Below are 5,639 nucleotides of genomic sequence, written 5' to 3' on the forward strand. Positions count from 1 at the left end.
GAAATAGATGTGTCAACAACTTGACGAATGCACATGGACTTTGTACACTCTATGGTGTAGTTTTGCCTCATCATCATTCCTGTGTATGATGCTTTAGTATGGATAGCATTCTTGGCAACGCAGTACTGGCTATTCGCAGTGTTATCCAAAGGTAAACCAAGAAAAATGATTCCTATGTCATGGTAAACTTGCGCCTTCATGTGTTCATATGCATTCCATATGTAGTTTCCAGTGCATTAAACTTGAGTAAATAGCCTGAAAACATGTGCACATTCCTCCACATGCTTTGATTTTATGCACTGCCAGAAGCACTGCTTGCACAACTTGGGTTTCCTTTATCTCGACAAGCAGTTGCCATCAAAGACGTGATTTTCATCTAGATATCGCACTAGGTTTGACCAAACATTTTAGTATTCCTTTTTCAGGTTGTGCAAACATACTGACGGCAGAGCATGTGGGCAAGATTAGGCAAGGCAAGGCCGCAGGCCGTAGGATGAAAGCTAAACATTTCGGGAATCTAATGCAGTTAAGGTATGAATCATAATTGAACATTGTCTCCAACTTTCCGGAGAGGTACAGCTTTTTTTTTTCACCGAGGTTAAACTATGGATGGCAAGCAGTTTTGTTAAGCCGCATAAATATACATATAAGCTCTCTAGCACAGTTGTGGTACGGCAGCTTTGATGTAAGCTGACCATGGCAAGAGAGTTCATATCCATCTTGACAACTGTGCTGTGAGATGTAAGGTGGATGTACTTGCAGTATTTTGTGCACATAAGAAGGCAGCATACCATGTAGTAGGAAAGTTAACGGTTATTGCAAAGCGAAGCATTCATACTATTTCAAGAAATATAAATGGAAAGTACTGATCAGTGAACGTGTGCACTCAAATTGGTTTTACTTGTTGTTCCCACATCAGACCTCTTGGTGCTAGCTAACTTGGTTTTAGAAAGCCTGCAACATTTGATATCTTAACAGTAAAAGGTAAAGACAACACAAAGAAATGAAGCTTGCGATAAAGCTTTTGCATGGGTTAATGCCATTAATTACACTTCCTGTATGCAAGAAAGTGCAACTATATATATATATATATATATATATATATATATATATATATATATATATATATATATATATATATATATATATATATATATATATATATATATATAAAATCATCAGCCTATTTTTATATCCACTGCAGGATGAAGGCCTCTCCCTACGATCTCCAATTACCTCTGTCCTGCACCAACTGATTCCACGTTGCGCCTGCAAATTTCCTAATTTTATCACCCTCTTAGTTTTCTGCCGGCATCAATGGCACTTCCATTCTCTTCGCGCCTATTCTGTAACTCTAATGGTCCACCGGTTATCTACCCTACGCATTACATAGCCTGCCCAGCTCCATTTTTTTCTCTTAATATCAACTAGAATATCGGTTATCCCCGTTAGCTCTCTGATTCACACTGATCTCTTCCCATTTCTTAACGTGACGCCTAACATTTTATTGCGATAGCAAGTTATGGACATTCCAAGCGAATTTCTGCCGTCAGCATCATCGTAAGGTTCCGTATATATTTAGGTGTATGTACGCTATATGCTACACCATGCTATATTACATGCGATATAAGCAGGTTATATTCCACATCATTCTATCGCTAAAGTTGCTCATACCAGGGCCTACATTCTTGACAAAATTATTCCTCGGAATTTTGAGAATGGCCACCCACAAACAAATGTCATAAAACAAAACGCCAACAGAGCATGCTTAGACTTATTAAAAGTATTAGAAGTGTGAAACAATAATGGAGCTCAAACCTGAAAATGATGTCTTTTTATTGACGCAACTGGGCACTACCTCTGGTATCTGCCCAGGAAAGAGGTTTGAAATGTACCTGATGCGGAAAAGTGGCAGTAAAGCCTCTAAGAAAGGCGTTGGCTTTTATTGATAAACATAACTGAAATTGTCTGATGGCATGATTCAAACAGAGGACCCCTGGAACAACAGCTTGTTTTTACTTGGTCAGCTTACATTTACTTCATACTGTCACTGCAGCAACGAGTCTTGCACTTCATGCAATATTCTAACATGTTGCTATCACATTCATTGCTTCGCGCTTATGGTGAAACTGATATTTTTTTCATTCCATCACTTTTTGCACGGTCCTTTGTTCTCCAGCTTCTTTAGTTAACTTCCAAGTATCTGCCCCATATGTTAGCACCAGTAGAATGCAATAATTGTACACTTCTCTTTCAATGGCAGTCGTAAGCTCCTAGCCAGGATTTGTTAATGCCTGCTGTATGCACTCCAACCCATGCAGTGGTGATCCAGCCAATTGAGGATTTGGAGCAATTTTTGTAGCAGGAAAAATGTTCTGGAGCAGTCTAGCAACAGCCACACCAGCATATTGGAGCAGTTTCAGAGTAGAAAAAATTGGTCTTTTAGGAACACATGAAGTACTACAGCAGTAATCCGCAGCCATTTGGTGAAGCTTGTTATTACTGTGCAATCAGTAAGTGCTACTCAACAGTGAAGTGAGACACAAAGCCAACAGCAACCAATTATTCTTGACTTCCCACGGACGGTATACCATGCAAGCTTATGTTGCAAGTATTCTTATTTGGGTAGGCAAAGAACTTAATTTTGTAAACAAATAAAATTGTGCAGGCTAACGAGAACAAAGATATGCGGCTGGGTGCAAAGCAAACAAAATAACAAATGAGCGAGAACAATTTGCGCCATCAGGCACCACAAGACAAAAAGTGATGGCAAATGTCTTATCTGCCTTCCAAATGACAGATATGCTTTGATATGCTTTACCACACAAGACAATATGTATATTACGCCCAATAACAATGCTAAAAGCTCGAGAGACTATGCGTCTGTGAACGGCGCCAAGGTGAGATGCCTCCGTATATGGTGTGTTGCAAAGATGGTGATCTCCAATGCCATCAACGAACATTGTTCAACAGCGTTCGTACCATATCCCGTACACTTAATTTTTGCTTTTATAGTGAGGCGGTTTGTCAGCTTCCTGTGAGTCATGTGGCCACTGCAAATAGAAACAAGTCGGTTTGACGTAAAACTATAACTTTTGTCGCTGATACCCGACTGACCTTTCGAAGCACTACCAATTTGGCCTAACGGCCAAGGCTGTTGGGCAATGTAGCATGACCGGCAAGCTTTCCACAAGCCGTCATGGAAAGTTTGCCGCAAATATATTCGTGTGAGTGGCTAACCAGTGATCGGTTCTGAGATCATGCATATGTGTTTTTGACAGCTGTCGAAGCTGGTGACTACTGCAATCGTGGATAGAAGTTCACAGGTTTACAGTATATTCTGAACTGCATGTGCAAACGCGTGAATCTGCGTGCACGGTCACACAAACGTGATACGATCTGCGTGCCTTTCAGTGGCTAATTGGTCCTATATCTTTGCACATAGGTGCTGCTTTCGTTATTCCCTTTGTTGGTGTTGGGTATAGGAATCATTTCGATTGGAGTTGATGACCCGGACAACCCTTGTACCAAGACGGGCACACCTCACAATCAGATTGTGGTTTCACCACATAAAAACTCCAGAATTAAATTTTCTTTTGTCCCAAAACCAACTGAGCACCATGGTAAGGCTGCGTGCAATGCATCGACCTTGTGAACTGAATTATTTCAATGTTCACAAATTAATTCATATAGTTGAGTACTAGCTGCATAACACTACTAAAAACATTGAGTTGCTGTGAAGACGCAAAAATACAACACTTTAGCGCAGTTGGTGCAAATGGCACTTGAGTGGGCGCAGCCAGGAGCAGGCAAGTCGAATTGTACCAAACCACCACTGCATTTTTATTCTGTAACATACTCCTGTACAGACTTTAGAAGCTAACTGGCGATCACATACACACACACACACACACAATTATATACAGTGAACTCGTTAAGACGAATTCGGTTAAGCCGAATTCTCGCATATAACGAACAAAATGGGAACGTTTTTTTGAATTAAATTCAAAAATTTAATTTTTTTGGTTTTCCGTAGACTCAATGCAAAAAATTTGCTTAACATGAATCACCCCAGACATACATTGCTCTTCGGTTAAGACGATCATTCGGAGTGACCGCTACCGATCCCGGAGGCTTGGGTGCCTCAATGCGCCGCACCCGGGGCCATGCATAAAGACACCCTACTGGAGGCCTGAGGCGCACATCGCCGTAGGCAGAGGCGTACAAGATCGAGGAGGAAACAAAAAGAGATAGTGACATTTCACTTAGTGAATGCGGGTGACGCGCAAGCGTATTATAGCGCATACGAAGCTATCGGCCTTCGGTGTGTCTAGACTGTCCGCATCGCAGATCGTATTCAAGACGGCTCGCGCGGCCGCGCCAAACGCAGTAGTTGCCGGAGTAGAACGCCCCCTTGTAAACATTAGCTTTTCGCTTACTAACTAAAAGCATAGTGTCAGCGCGCACAGGCAGACTTGAACACATCACATCGATGACCACGGACGCTCGTTGTCAAAACGCTGGCGGGAGAAATCGCGGCAGGAGCAGCGATCGAGAGAAGTGACCTCCGCTGCAACACAAACTGAGCAGCGAGAACATGGCGCACGCCAAGCGTACGAGCCATCTGCCCACCTAGACTGCCCCGTAGCAGATCGTGTTCAAGATAAAGCCTGCGCGACCGCGCATGGCCGAAGTACAACACCCCCTCCCTCCCCTCCTGGGGCCATGCGCGCGACGGAAGACGGCGCGCTTGCCCCACCCCCCTCCCCCCTTTCCTCCTCTGCGCACGCGACATTGAGCCGCCATTGTCGGTTCACGGTTCACCGTCGCACGCCTTCACTCGCACACGCAGCGTACGGCGCGCGAGGATGATATCACGAGACGAACCCGGTACGTCCGTATCGCAAACGAAACGTAGCAAATGTCAGAGGAGGTCAACCCAGCGTGCCTCCGCCTACCTTCCCTCTCCGCGACGCTTCGCCTCGTTTCTCCTTCTCCACTTTGCTCAACGTCACCTAGCAACTAGGTTGCTTTGCTGAGCGCTCAGCGCGCTCCCATAGAATAAAGAACCTACACGACGCTTCTCCGTGCTCCCTCACGGGTTGCAGAATCAAGCGTCCTTCCTTTCTTTAGATCACTATCATCATCATAAAGAACCAACTGCGCTCCTTCGTACTTTCGCTAGTGCGGATAGGGTGGCTAGCTCGGAGCCTGCACCGATGACCCGTGAGGCTGCAGATGCCTGCTTCAACTGCCTAGTGAACTTTTTCTAGCACCAGAGAAGGATTTTCAAGGTCATTATAGGTGAGATGACATCGTTTGTGGCTGCTCGCCGATTTGCACAGAAGCGCCAAACGTCCATCATGGACTGGATGAAACCAAGCAAGAGTACCGCTTGAAAACAGTTTTCTATTTTCTGGTAAATAAATGCTTTTTATGTCAACCCTCCTCCCCCTCCCGGTTTTGACTCTACTTCATTTACCGTTTTGAAGTAAAATATTTGGATGCACCTGGTCATGTTGCAAATTCTTCTTCTGGCATAAGAGTAAAGAGTTTCATACTACTGTATTTATTTAGAAGCTCTATGGGTTCAAGGATGCGAACTAATGACTAAAGTGAAACGGGAGGCGCCGTCGACA

Source organism: Dermacentor andersoni, chromosome 4 (assembly GCF_023375885.2).
Source record: "Dermacentor andersoni chromosome 4, qqDerAnde1_hic_scaffold, whole genome shotgun sequence".
Classification (NCBI taxonomy): domain Eukaryota; kingdom Metazoa; phylum Arthropoda; class Arachnida; order Ixodida; family Ixodidae; genus Dermacentor; species Dermacentor andersoni.